Raw genomic sequence first — 14,459 nt, 5'->3', positions numbered from 1 at the left:
TGCAGCCTTTTCAGACTTCTTTCACTTAGTAAATGCATTGAAGGTTCCTCCATGTCTCTTTATGCTTGATAGCTCATTACTTTTTCACCCTAAATAATATTACATTGTCTGAATGTTCTACAGTTTATGCATTCGTTCACCACTAAGGGACATCTTGGTTGCTTCTTCAATTCAGTTCAGTCACTCAGTCGTGTCCGACTCTTCGACCCCATGGGCTGCAGCACACCAGCCCTTCCTGTCCAGCACCAGCTCCTGGAGCTTACTCAAACTTATGTCCATTGAGTTGGTGATGTCATCCAACCTTGATATCCTTTGTCGTCCCCTTCTCATCCCACCTTCAATCTTTCCCAGCATCAGGGTCTTTTCCAATGACTTAGTTCTTCACATAAGGTGGCCAAAGTTTTGGAATTTCAGCTTCGGTGTTAGGCCTTCAGTGAATATTCAGAACTGATCTCCTTTAGGATGGACTGGTTTGATCTCCTTGCAGTCCAAGGGACTCTCAAGAGTCTTCTCCAACACCACAGTTCAAAAGCATCAATTCTTTAATGCTCAGCATTCTTTATAGTCCAACTCTCACATCCATACATGAGAACAAGGAAAAACGGAGCTTTGACTAGATGGACCTTTGTTGGCAAAGTAATGTCTCTGCTTTTTAATATGCTGTCTAGGTTGATCGTAACTTTTCTTCCAAGGAGCAAGTGTCACCATCTGCAATGATTTTGGAGTCCCCAAAAATAAAGTCAGCCACTGTTTCCATTGTTTCCCCATCTATTTACCTTGAAGTTATGGGATCAGATGCCATGATCTTAGTTTTCTGAATGTTGAGTTTTATGCCACCATTTTCACTCTCCTCTTTCACTTTCATCAAGAGGCTTTTTAGTTCTTCTTCACTTTCTGCCATAAGGGTGGTGTCATCTGCCTATCTCAGGTTATTGATATTTCTCCCAGCAGTCTTATTTCCAGCTTGTGCTTCAGTCAGTCCAGCATTTCTCATGATGTACTATGCATATAAGTTAAATAAGCAGGGTAACAATATACAGCCTTGATGTACTCCTTTCCCTATTTGGAACCAGTCTGTTGTTCCATGTCCAATTCTAACTGTTGCTTCCTGACCTGCATACAGATTTCTCAGGAGGCAGGTAAGGTGGTCTGGTATTCCCATATCTCTAAGAATTTTCCAGTTTGTTGCAATGCACACAGTCAAAGGCTTTGGCATAGTCAATGAAGCAGAAATAGATGTTTTTCTGGAACTCTCTTGCTTTTTCTATGATCCAACGGATGTTGGCAATTTGAGCTCTGGTTCATCTGCCTTTTCTAAATCCAGCTTGAACATCTGGAAGTTCATGGTTCACGTACTGTTGATGCCTGGCTTGGAGAATTTTGAGCATTACTTTACTAGCATGTGAGATGAGTGCAATTGTGCAGTTGTTTGAATATTCTATGGCATTGCCTTTCTTTGGGATTGGAATGAAAACTGACCTTTTCCAGTCCTGTGGCATCTGCTGAGTTTTCCAAATTTGTTGGCATGTTGAGTGCAGCACTTTACCAGCATCATTTTTTAGATTTGAAATAGCTCAACTGGAGTTCCATCACCTCCACTAGCTTTGTTCATAGTGACACTTTCTAAGGCCCACTTGACTTTGAATTCCAGCATGTCTGGCTCTAGGTGTGACCATATCATCGTGATTATCTGGGTCATGAACATCTTTTTTGTACAGTTCTTCTGTGTATTCTTGCCACCTCTTCTTAATATCTTCTGCTTCTGTTAGGTCCATACCATTTCTGTGCCCATCTTTGCGTGAAATGTTCCCTTGGTATCTCTAATTTTCTTGAAGAGATCTCTAGTCTTTCTCATTGTATTGTTTTCCTCTATTTCTTTGCACTGATCACTGAGGAAGGCTTTCTTGTCTCTCCTTGATATTCTTTGGAACTCTGCATTCAAATGGGTATATCTTTCCTTTTCTCCTTTGTTTTTTTTTTTTTTTTTTCTCTTCTTTTCTCAGCTATTTTTAAGGCCTCCTCAAATAACCATTTTGCTTTTTTGCATTTCTTTTCCATGGGGATGGTTTTGATCCCTGTCTCCTGTACAATGTCCTGTCCTCAGGCACTCTGTCTCTCAGATCTAATCCCTTGAATCTATTTTTTACTTCCACTGTATAATCATAAGGGATTTGATTTAGGTCATACCTGGATGGTCTAGTGGTTTTCCCTACTTTCTTCAATTTAAGTCTGAATTTGGTAATAAGGAGTTCATGATCTGAGCCACAGTCAGCTCCCAGTCTTGTTTTTGCTTACTGTATAGAGCTGAAAGATGAATTCCCCAGGTCAGTAGGTGCACAATATGCTACTGGAGATCAGTGGAGAAATAACTCCAGAAAAATGAAGAGATAGAGCCAAAGCAAAGACAATACCCAGTTGTGGATGTGACTGGAGATAGAAGCAAAGTCCAGTGCTGTAAAGAGTAATATTGCATAGGAACCTGGAATGTTAGGTCCATGAATCAAGGCAAATTGGAAGTGGTCAAACAGGAGATGGCAAGAGTAAACATCGACATTTTAGGAATCAGCGAACTAAATTGGACTGGAATGGGTAAATTTAACTCTGATGAGCATTATATCTACTAATGTGGGCAAGAATCCCTTAGAAGAAATGGAGTAGCCATCATAGTCAACAAAAGAGTCTGAAATGCAATACTTGGATGCAATCTCAAAAATGACAGAATGATCTCTGTTCATTTCCAGGACAAACCATTTAATACCACAGTAATCCAAGTTTATGACCCAACCAGTAATGCTGAAGAAGCTGAACAGTTCTGTGAAGACCTACAAGACCTTCTAGAATTAACACCCCAAAAAAGATGTCCTTTTCATTATAGGGGACTGGAATGCAAAAGTAGGAAGTCAAGAAACACCTGGAGTAACAGTCAAATTTGGCCTTGAAGTACAGACTGAAGCAGGGCAAAGGCTAAGAGAGTTTTGCCAAGAGAACACACTGGTCATAGCAGATGCCCTCTTCCAGCAACACAAAAGATTCTACACATGGTTTCTTCTAAGTTTTGACAATTATGAATAAAACTGCTGTAAATGTCTGTGTGTAAGTTTTTACATGGACTTAAGTTTTCTGCTCCTTTGGGTAAATACCAAGGAATGCCAAAGGCATTTTTTTAACATGAGGAGATACCCAGAGGCTAGCTTTTCCTGTTGGTTAATTCAGTGGCGAAGGACTACCGTATCATGACTGGCCCACAAGCATTTTCTGAATTGATAATGTGAGCCACCATGACCATGGAAGAGCTTTAATGATTCCAGAGGTCACAGGAAGAAATAAGGATATGCAATGAGGAAAAGTGAGATGATTCCTCCTGCATACCTTTAATTAGGGAGTACAATCTTCATAGAATCCCAGCAGATCCTGCTTAGGTCTTATGGGCCAGAATTAGGGCACACAAAAATGCTCTCACTGGGAGAGAGGCTGAAAGTGAGCACCTGTTGTTGGTAACCTCTTACAGAAACAGCAGTCGTTACCAGCTGTCTTCACCTGACAGACCTTCTCAGTCTCAGCCTGGTTCCTCATCTGTTTCCTCCCTGTTAAGCAGGGATAGTAACAAGTATTCTTGCAGAGGTTTTGCAACAGCTAAATGAGATGGGGGATAGAAGATGCCCAGCATGACGTGAAGCACTTACTGCACATTCTCTGAAAGCAGGCTTGCCTTCCTGTCGTCTGGCTGGCTGTTTAAGGTGACTGCCTCCTCGACACAACAGGATGCTGCTCTTGGTTCACTGAGATGTATCTGGGACATCAGAACTCAAAACTCCTGCTCTAGCTCACGGATGATCCATTTACATGGCTCCTTTTTTGGAGCATTGTCACTGATGGTATATTGCTACTGCTGAGTCACTTCAGTTGTGTCCGACTCTGCAACCCCATAGACGGCAGCCCACCAGGCTCCCCCGTCCCTGGGATTCTCCAGGCAAGAACACTGGAGTGGGTTGCCATTTCCTTCTCCAATGCATGAAAGTGAAAAGTGAAAGTGAAGTCGCTCAGTCATGTCCGACTCTTAGCGACCCCATGGACTGCAGCCCTCCAGGCTCCCCCGTCCCTGGGATTCTCCAGGCAAGAACACTGGAGTGGGGTGCCATTTCCTTCTCCAATGCATGAAAGTGAAAAGTGAAAGTGAAGTTGCTCAGTTGGGTTCGACCCTCAGCGATTCCATGGACTGCAGCCTTCCAGGCTCCTCTGTCCATGGGATTTTCCAGGCAAGAGTACTGGAGTGGGGTGCCATTGCCTTCTCCGATGGTATATTATTTAGTCACAAAAACTGTGAGGAAGTCATTTTCACCTTCTTCTGAATGTGGGAATTGAAGCACTGAGAATGAAAGAGTTGGGACCCCAGTCTTCAAGGAGTTTATCAACATGGGTTGTAAATCTAGAGCTGTGGGAACCATTCTTTCTTTGAGAATGAATCTACCCATGCACAGAGATCTTGCCAGGAATAACCTAGACACCCATTCTGTGGAAAAAGCTTCCTTGCTCAAGTCTCAACCAGTGAATTTTTCTTGAGGGTTCCTGTAAGAAATGTTTCTGCAGACAGTTGCAAATGTACTTCTCTATAGCCCAAGAACATCATTATTTCCATCTTTGCCTTTTGATATCCACTCCCAGCCTTTTCCCTCCCCTCAAAGGACCAGCTTTGAATCCCTTTTGCTTCTGGTTAATTCACTAGCATGTTGGAAGCACTGAGGAGAAAAGAAGGCAACACGTAATACAGGATATGTGCTGAGATACAGCCCAGAGCAGCCCCCAGGACAGGCTCCTCAGCTTGTTTTGAGGGCCATCTGAGGGTATGGTGCTACAGCCTGGTGGGGGTATTGAGAATCTTTCTTCTGAAGAACTAGGGTAGCAGCCTTCTCTTTCCTTGATTTTGCCCCATGTGTGATGCACACATCCCTCCTGGAATGGGTTGTTAAGTTTACACACTTCTTTACCTGTAGTGTATCAGAATGCAATGAATATTCAGATTGGTTAAGTGAGAGGTAAATTATCAATTTGTCCTGACTTCAAAGCATCACTCTGAATTTTGCAGGAGTTCCCTAAGGTACAGTTTCCTCTTCCTCCCTTTCCCACGATAATGTACCTTTGCCTTTTGGGAAATGTCTTTCTCTTTCAACCACAGAAACTGTTGGAATGCAGCGTTTTGTCAAACCTGAGTAAAGGTATTAACATCTTGAAGAACTGTTTAGGTGCAGTCTGCGAGTGTGTGTGTGTGTGTGTGTGTATGTGTGTGTGAGAGAGAGAGAGAGAGAGAGAGAGAGAGAGAGAGATGAGTTAGAGGGAAGGCAGTAAGTATCTTCTTCTCTAGGACAATGAGAATTTCTCATTTATTTGCAAAAAGCTCAAGTCCTTAGAGTGAGCAGAAGCATTCTCTTGCCATTTTTTATGAAGCCCTGCAAGTGCCTCTCCACAGTTGGTGCTTAGAAGACTGCTGCACGTCTCTGGCTGTGCTTGGATGGGGACAAAGAGGGCAGGGGATGGAGGGGCCCAAGTTTGTGAAAAGCTTCCCACGGCCACTCTGTGGAACTTGGAACCCAGCCAGCTGCCTACAGAATCTGCAGGAAGTGTTATCAGGAAGGAAGTTACTGACAGGTGAATATCTAACTGGTATTAAGACTGGTAATTGGTATTCTCCTTGTACATGGCATGGTGGGATTATTGGGTGAGCTGTCGTGCTCCCCTTTTCATTTGATTAAAATGCAAACAGTATCACTCAAGAAGTCAAGTCAAAGAAGGGGTCTCAAAGCATTTTTATGAACAGTGGAGACAAAGCAACAAATACAAACAAAGCATTTCCCATTCATAGAACTATATGTAAAAACTGCTGGGAAAGCAGGTGCAGAGATTTCCCTCAGAACTGGGTTCTTGTCATGACCCTGACGCTCACCCAAAGATCATGAGCAGGTCACTTAACCTCTGACACTTAACAGGGTTAACTTTTCTGGTGGAATCATAGGATTGCCCGCAGGGACTTCTTGTGCATGCTGGGGCCAGCTGGGATTGAGGAAGGATGGGAGCTAGGTGGGTGTTCACTAATGACTGAGCTTTTTATTTTGTTTTGCAAATTGGAAGATCTTTTCTACTGTTAACACTTGATACATTTGTACATGTATTTTTCTCTGTGTTGCATTTTAACCACAGAGTAGTCACTGAGGAAACAGTGATTTTGGAATTCTGGGCTTATGTGGCTCGTTTTAAAGAGTCTGAAAAGAAAACCTGTGTGTGTGGGGGGGGAAAGAGTCTGTAAAGAATTATTCTTCTTTACAAAATAATCATTTTTGGAGGGGAAGTTCAAATCTCAAATTTCTTTTAGTTGTTCTTCCAAGGAAGAAATCCTTCGAAGTTGAACATGAATTCAAAATTTCTATGCTTTTAAATAGGTGCCAAAAATTTAATCTAATTGTTTCTCAGACTCAACAAACATGGTTCTCTGCAGAGGAGATAAACTTTGATGCTCAATAGATGGAGACAGATGGGGTTGGGTGTGGTGATGATCAGGGTTCTGAAACTCTGATAGAGGGGAAAAGCTGTGCATTTCCCGTCTATCTGCCTCTAGCATCACTTCTCCCACCCTTTCCAACCTATTACAAAAGAATACAGAGACCTTGCTATGAATTTATGATGACATCAATCCCATTGACTTCTAAGAGTTAGAAATTGGCTTTTTAAAAGTGTTTAGCCTAAATATGGCACCCCACTCCAGTACTCTTGCCTGGAAAATCCCATGGATGGAGGAACCTGGTTGGCTGCAGTCCATGGGGTCATTAAGAGTCGGACACGACTGAGCGATTTCACTTAAACTTTTCACTCTCATGCACTGGAGAAGGAAATGGCAACCCACTCCAGTGTTCTTGCCTGGAGAATCCCAGGGACGGGGGAGCCTGGTGGGCTGCTGTCTCTGGGGTCGCACAGAGTTGGACACGACTGAAGCGACTTAGCAGCAGCAGCAGCAGCCTAAATATATGATACAATTACAAAGGCTATACTTTAGCCTAGAACAAATCCAAATTACTTTGCTATTAATGACAGATAAAAACTATTTTTTCATCTCTTTTCCACAACAAATAATGTGTTGCATAGTTCAGAATTACAGTTTATTAATAATCCCCAAGATCAAAAATACTTCACCTCGAGTATTTGCTGTTACGAGCATGCTCTATAAACATTTGTGCATTTGCCTGTGTCTTCCGGTACAAGTGTGTGGTAGGTTGGTGCATATAGTACGTGCATTTGTTCAAGATTACAAAATAGCATCCAGTTGTTTTCCAAAGTGTTTATAATAATTTATACTACAACACACAGTTCAGGTTGCGCCAAATCCTCACGGTTACTTGTATTATCAGACCAATCAGTCTTTGTCAAACAGCTGTTTACATATTGAAGCAGTAATGTGGTGAAAAAAGTCACTGAAGATGACATCAGGTATACATTTATATACAGTTCATGCTAGTCCAGGTTCAATGCAGGATACAGGAAGCTTGGGGCTGGTGCACTGGGATGACCCGGAGGGATGGTATGGGGAGGGAGGTGGGAGGGGGGTTCAGGATGGGGAACACGTGTACACCTGTGGCGGATGCATGTTGATGTATGGCAAAACCAATACAATGTTGTAAAGTAAAAAAAAAAAAGTAATAATAATAAAATTTAAAAAAAAGTTCATAAAAACAAAATGAAACAACATATTGTTTAGGAACACATACATAAAACATTTTCTATACAATGAATGATCAGTCTAAAACCCATAATGGATACTTTGGGGAGGCTTGTTCTTCCTACCCTGTTGCTGCTGCTAAGTCACTTCAGTCGTGTCTGACTCTGTGCGACCCCAGAGGCAGCAGCCCACCAGGCTTCCCTGTCCCTGGGATTCTGCAGGCAAGAACACTGGAGTGGGTTGCCATTTCCTTCTCCAATGCATGAAAGTGAAAAGTGAAAGTGAAGTCACTTAGTCGTGTCCGACTCTAGCGACCCCATGGACTGCAGCCTACCAGGCTCCTCCGTCCATGGATTTTCCAGGCAAGAGTACTGGAGTGGGGTGCCATTGCCTTCTCCGTCCTACCCTGTAGAGGCAACTAATATCACACTTAGGGGATCATCTTTCTCCTCTATGATTTGATACCTTTATCACACTTGATATGCTATAGACAATATACAGGTTGTATCCTTTGTTTTTAATCAACATAAATTGCATCATTTGTACATATTTTTCTGACATTTCCTTTTCACAATTTTGGTTTTGAAATCTATCTATGTTGATGCATGTAGGGATAGATAATGCATTACCATTGTAGCATAATAGGAATTCCACAATGTAAATATTCTATAATACAACTATACAATGTTTTATTTATCTGTTCTCCTACCAGTGGATATTTAGATATTTTTATTTTTTCACAATTATAAACAAGGCTGTAATGAACATCCTCATAAAGGGTATTCTTAGCATGTTCTATATGCAGAGTACTTATATGGAGAATATATCATGTGACATGCTGAGTTGAATGAAGTACAAGGTGGAATCAAGATTGCCGGGAGAAATATCAATAACCTCAGATATGCAGATGACACCACCCTTATGGCAGAAAGTGAAGAAGAACTAAAGAGCCTCTTGATGAAAGAGAAAGAGGGGAGTGAAAAAGCTGGCTTAAAACACAACATTCAAAAAACAAAGATCATGGCATCCGGTTCCATCACTTCATGGCAAATAAATGGGGAAACAATGGAAACTGATAGATTTTACTTTCTTGGGCCCCAAAATCCCTGCAGATGGTGACTGCAGCCATGAAATTAAATGACTCTTGCTCCTTGGAAGAAAAACTATAACCAACCTAGACAGCATATTAAAAAGCAGAGACAACACTTTGCCAACAAAGGTCTGTTTAGTCAAAGCTGTGGGTTTTCCAGTAGTCATGTATGGATATGAGAGCTGGATCATAAAGAAAGCAGAGTGCCGAAGAATTGATGCTTTTGAACTGTGGTGTTGAAGAACTCTTGAGAGTCCCTTGGACTGCAAGGAGATCCAACAAGATACTCTCAAAGGAAATCAGTCCTGAATATTCATTGGAAGAACTGATGGTGAAGCTGAAACTCCAATACTTTGTCCACCTGATGCAAAGAACTGACTCATTGGAAAAGACCCTGAAGTGAGGAAAGATTAAGGTGGGAGGTGAAGGGGACAACAGAGGATGAGATGGTTGGATGACATCACTGACTCAATGGATATGAGTTTGAGCAAGCTCTGGGAGTTGGTGATGGACAGGGAAGCCTGGTGTACTGCAGTCCATGGGGTTGCAAAGAGTTGGACATGACTGAGTGACTGAACTGAACTGCACTAGCAGGTTCTGCTGGTTAGACTTTTGTTACTTTACAGGAGTACATGGGTCATTGTGGCATCAACTTTAACATCATGGGCAACCAGCTACTTCTGTGATCACACTGTAGTGTGCTGGAGTCAGCTTCTTTTATTTTGCAAAAGGAAGTTGTTAAAGTTTCATGAATTTTAAAAAGCAAGAATTATAAAAAGAAAAAATTCTATAAATTTACAATAAAATAAAATTACCTTTTAACATAATAAATACTCAAAACTCATCCCTCCCTAATTATTTTACTGCACTTTCTGATTCTCAATGCTATTGAGATAATCTATGTTTATTACTTCCATGTGGTGGAAATACTGTATGATGGTGCCTGACTGTACATCTCCTCTCAACTTTGCATTGTAGTGTTAGCTTGAGATCAGCCACAGAGGGAATATTTGCACTATAGAAATCAGCAATGCTACAAAATCAAGGCATAATTTATTGTTTTGTTGATTATATAGTCCAAGAGTTGGCAAACTCTTTCTATAAAGACACAGATAATAAATATTTTAGGCTTTGTTACTGTTGCTTCTCTTCTTCCTCCTCCCCTCTGCCCGTCCTCCACTTCATAACTTCCTCCTCCTCTTCTCCCTCCTCTTTCTTCTCTTCTCCCTCTTTCTCCTCCTCTTTCTTCCTTATAACCCTTTAAAAATGGGGTGGGGGGGAAGCAATGAGCTAATGAACTTTATAAAAATAGGAACCCATGGACTGTAGTTTGCTAACCCCTTTTCTATTTGTAACAAAATGACAGAGAAAAGTCAGTAATGCAGGTTTAACTTGTGTGTTGTTTATGTGGTCTTTTTGCATTGTGAATAGCTGAAGAAAATTGATGAGATGTTCTTCCAGTGTTTGAAAACTATTATCTGATTTAACAAAGAAGTTACTCATCCTTTACAGACAAATGAAGTTTTGACATATGTTCTTATTATTTATTTCAGTTTCATCTTACTCATTAATGTAAGTGAAAATATCAAACAACATTCATCAGAGACTACACCTGGAAATCTCATTGTTAAACATTAATCAACACCACTGGATCATACTCATTGCATTCTGAAGAAAAGAAATATTCATCTAATTCTGATGCCTTATTATGCTTAATTTCATCTTATCTCTTGCTTACACATATACACCCTATTCATATAGTTGACACACTTCTTTTTTCTTATGTATGGTCTTCCAATTTTCACTTAAAAGTATATTCGAATTATGAGTATTATTAGTATTATGAATATTATCATCACCACTTTACGTTTTGACTCCCCACCAGTCTGTGAACTACTCTAGGACAGGGACCCTGTTTCATGTATTCTTTCTGCGCTTCAGTGTTCTTATTTCTTGAGAAATAAGCTTAGTAATAACCACCTCCTAGTGATGGAATGAGGATTAAATGAGATAATATATGTAAAAGGCTTAAAGTGGTGCTTGACCTAGTGTGATAAAAACTTAATAACTCTTACCTATGATAACTGTTGTTCATATTGGTGTTATTAGTTTTATCTTCATTATCCACAACATAATGGCAGCTTCAAACCCCAGAATAGTTCCCAGCCTGTGGCGGGAACACTGCAAATGTGAAATTCATTAATGTGACCTCTTTTTAGAAATAAAAAAATTCAAACTATTAAATTTGTTTCTAATGTATTTAGGACAAGATGCTAGATGCTATGATAATATTAAGATGTGTAAGACATAAATGTAATTCCCTTCTTTAAAAAGTTGACAATCTAACTGGGAAGACTGACCCCCCTAAACAGTACATGAAAAGTGCCAATGGGATGGGACAGGCTGAGTCCCATGAGGATAAGAGGTCAGGGAATCCACTACTTTCGGCAATAATCAGGCAAGGTTTGAGGGTGAAGTGGGTCATGGACTGAGCTGTTTCAGAGGGGTAAAATTTCCTTTTTTGTGGGCTCCTTAATGCCACAAATTAATGTAGATCCTTTAAAAAAGAATATCCCTGCCTCTGTTTTAAAAATCACTTTCTTCTCTCTATGAAATATCCTCAGTCTCTCTCTTATGTCTCTAAAGGAGCGTTTCACATCTGGAACAATAAAAGCAAACTCTTCTGTATGAACAGCTCTCTGCATCTTTGCAGACATGGATGGTATCCATACCTAAAAGCATTTGTAAATCCCTAACCACCAAGAAGTGTTCCCACGTCCCATGAATTGCTGCAGCAAGCCACTGCAGCACCGTTCCTCTTTTGTGCTAAAATTCTCAGAATCTGACAGGACATCTGCTGTGAGAGGGCCTGACCTCCATCCTAATGGGGGTCTCATCATACAAAGCCATCCTGCGGTGAACCAGGCTCCCTCTGAAATGACCTCACCCAGCTCCGCAGGCCTTTTCTCTCCATGTCTGTTATGTTTCTGATCTACTAGGTGTTGTAGGGCTCTTATTATAAGCTTAGAAAGAGTCTGGAGAGGAAGCATGATGCCAAGAGTGATCTTGGAACATTTGTTAGCCTGCCAAAAAAGGCTGCATGTTCTGCCAGCTAGGATTCTAGTACTGCAAAGTCAAGCTGGTATCATGCAATATCTTTGTCTTTTCATATTAGGTTTTCTGAGGGGGTAATCAAATTCACTCTTTTCCCCTCTGAGTTATAAGTCTTTCAAGAAATAGATATCCAAGTTATATAGGGCTCAAAATATCCAAATCATAATTGGTAAAAATGTAGAATGATGTGACCTGACAGTGTCTAGTGAGTGTTCTATTTTTTTACCCCCAAGTCTAGACCTTGGGATAAACTTGAAGAAAGTAGATCTGCCCAGCAGACACTCCACCAGCCAGTCACATGGATGAACACAGCCATCCTCACATCCTGCTGAGGTCAGGGGACCAAGAGAGAAGTGTGGAGAATGAGCCCAAGCAAACATTCAAATCATTACCCTGCACCATAGCAATTGGTAGACACTTGATGCTAGAGTCTGATCACCTCATCAAGCAGATAAATCACTTCTCACAGGGGAGAACCAGAAAAGTAGAGAGGATGGCAAAAGTCTCCCATTCCTCCCCCACTGCCAGTACTTCTAAGAAGGGGATATTCCTATTTGAGAAGCAAGGTTTTGAGAAGAGGAAAGGTAGCTTCACTGTATGACCCACAGAGAGGAATACCTCACTCACCACATTAACTGGTGATCAATCACATGCAACTACATATTATGGCGAATTGTCAATGGCTTAGAACACTCTCTCTTCGCCCCTCCCCTCCTCTTCCATCTCCCCTTTTTTCTTTCTTTTCTCTTCCCTCCCCTTGCTTTATCATTTTCCCCCTTTCATTTTTCCTTTCTATTTTTCTTTCAAGAAGTATTTATTGAGTGCTTAGTGTATGGTAGTGATAGAATGATGAATAAGACCAATATAACCCTTACTTTCAAGGAACTTACATTCCTTGAATGTAAGCAAGACTATTAAAATAATAAGTACTTAAGCAAATAGTAATTATAAGTCATAGTAAATGATATAAAGGAATCAAATAACTATTTGATATAGAGAATAATGGGAGGCATTAAAACATTTATTTAGATCTCTTATTTTGTATCTATAGAAAGGTGTTCTTGGAGACATGCATTTCAACTGAGTCCTGAAGGCTAAGAAGAAAACATGGGAGAAAAGGGTGGTGAAGACCTTTTCCTATTACTTTATAGGACTGGCCCTTGTGGAGGCCAGAGAAAGCACCCTGAACCAAAGAGCTGGCCTGTGGTTTTCCTCTCTGTAGTTGACAGTGGCTTCCTGGAGTGGTGTGTTGGCAAGGATTTTAAGATTCTTAAGGGCTCAGGAGTAAGGAGACCCATGGAAAACTGGTTGTATCTATCATAGGAGTGGGAGGGGCCCCTGGGCCCCATTTATTCCTATTCTAGAGAATTTTTCTTGTGATCTAATGTCTAGGACATGAACTGGGAAGACTATGGGATGATATACTTCCCCACTACTTCCCTTAAAATCAACTTACTCCACTCCAAGCCTTTCACAGCAGAAGTTTCAATAATTCATTCAGAAACCATATAGCCAATGAGCTGCAGGGTGGAAGGTACATGATCCCACCCTAATTTATCTTTTCAAAATTATTCTGCAGCTCTCCTATGTGTCACTTGCAGCAAATTCCTAGAGACCCCAATCCTGTTTTCCCATTTTAGGATTTTCTTGGAACTTTACCATACAGAAAATTAGATGGACTGTTTCTCTGAGGCTGCAAGATACCAAGAATTGATTTGGAGTTGCAGAACTATTGCCTCTTAAATGAGATTTGTCTTATTTAATAAATACCCACAAAACCTCAACTCACATTGAACATACGCAAACCCACTCACAAGCCATTTGGATTTGTGTTACTTCACGTATGATGTTACTTCAAGTATGATATGCCTACGAATGGTGGTATGTGAGAAAATGTTAAGTGCTACGCATGCGTGTGTGCTTAGTCACTGAGTTGTGTCCAACTCTTTGTGACCCCATGGACTAAAGCCCATCAGGCAGGGTGGTATGTGAACTTTTTAATCATAATAATAGTTTTAATGTATAGTAGAGAAGCATTGGTTTATTATTTATATAAGAGATAAAGTTACCTTTTACAATAAATCTATTTTGCTAAGCCAGGTTGATTTTTAAGTCTTAAGGGGTTAATTGTATAGATGGTATATGAATATAGCAAAGGTATGTGATGATACATACACAAATAGTCAAAATTTGGGAAAAACTGATTTAGAGTTTGTTATTGGTTCAGTTGTGTTCCCCCTTGAATTTACGCTGAAGTCTTAACCCCTAGTACCTCAGAATGTGTTGCGATTTGGAGATAGGGTCTTTTACTAAGTGTGGCTCCTAATCCAGTATGACTCATGTCTTTATAAAATGGGACCATTTGAACACACAGACATGTATGCATGGTGGGAAGATGATGTGAAGAGACGTAGAAGACAACCATCTACTAACAAGAAGAGAGGCCTGAAACAGATCCTTCCCTCACAGCCCCCAGAAAAAATCAGCCTTACCCAGATAACACCTTGAACTTCTAGTCTCCAGAACTATGAGATACTAACTTGTATTGTTTAA

General features: G+C 40.7%; 1 long non-coding RNA gene across 3 annotated transcripts in view; it reads left to right on the top strand.

Moving 5' to 3' along the window:
* LOC104975179 (uncharacterized) overlaps positions 1–14,459 on the top strand; it is a 108,101-nt gene that overhangs the window by 56,828 nt on the left and 36,814 nt on the right. Inside the window, exon 4 of one of the 3 annotated variants that reach the window (XR_003031198.2) lies at positions 2,742–3,104. The exons of the other annotated variants lie outside the window; for them this stretch is intronic. This is a non-coding gene — a long non-coding RNA (uncharacterized lncRNA). Of the gene's footprint in view, positions 1–2,741; positions 3,105–14,459 lie in introns of those variants that run through there. 3 annotated transcript variants of the gene reach the window in all.

This window comes from Bos taurus, chromosome 20 (assembly GCF_002263795.3).
Source record: "Bos taurus isolate L1 Dominette 01449 registration number 42190680 breed Hereford chromosome 20, ARS-UCD2.0, whole genome shotgun sequence".
NCBI classification, from domain to species: domain Eukaryota; kingdom Metazoa; phylum Chordata; class Mammalia; order Artiodactyla; family Bovidae; genus Bos; species Bos taurus.
The sequence above is the reverse complement of the archived record's forward strand: the minus strand, read 5'-3'. Positions and strand labels throughout refer to the sequence as shown.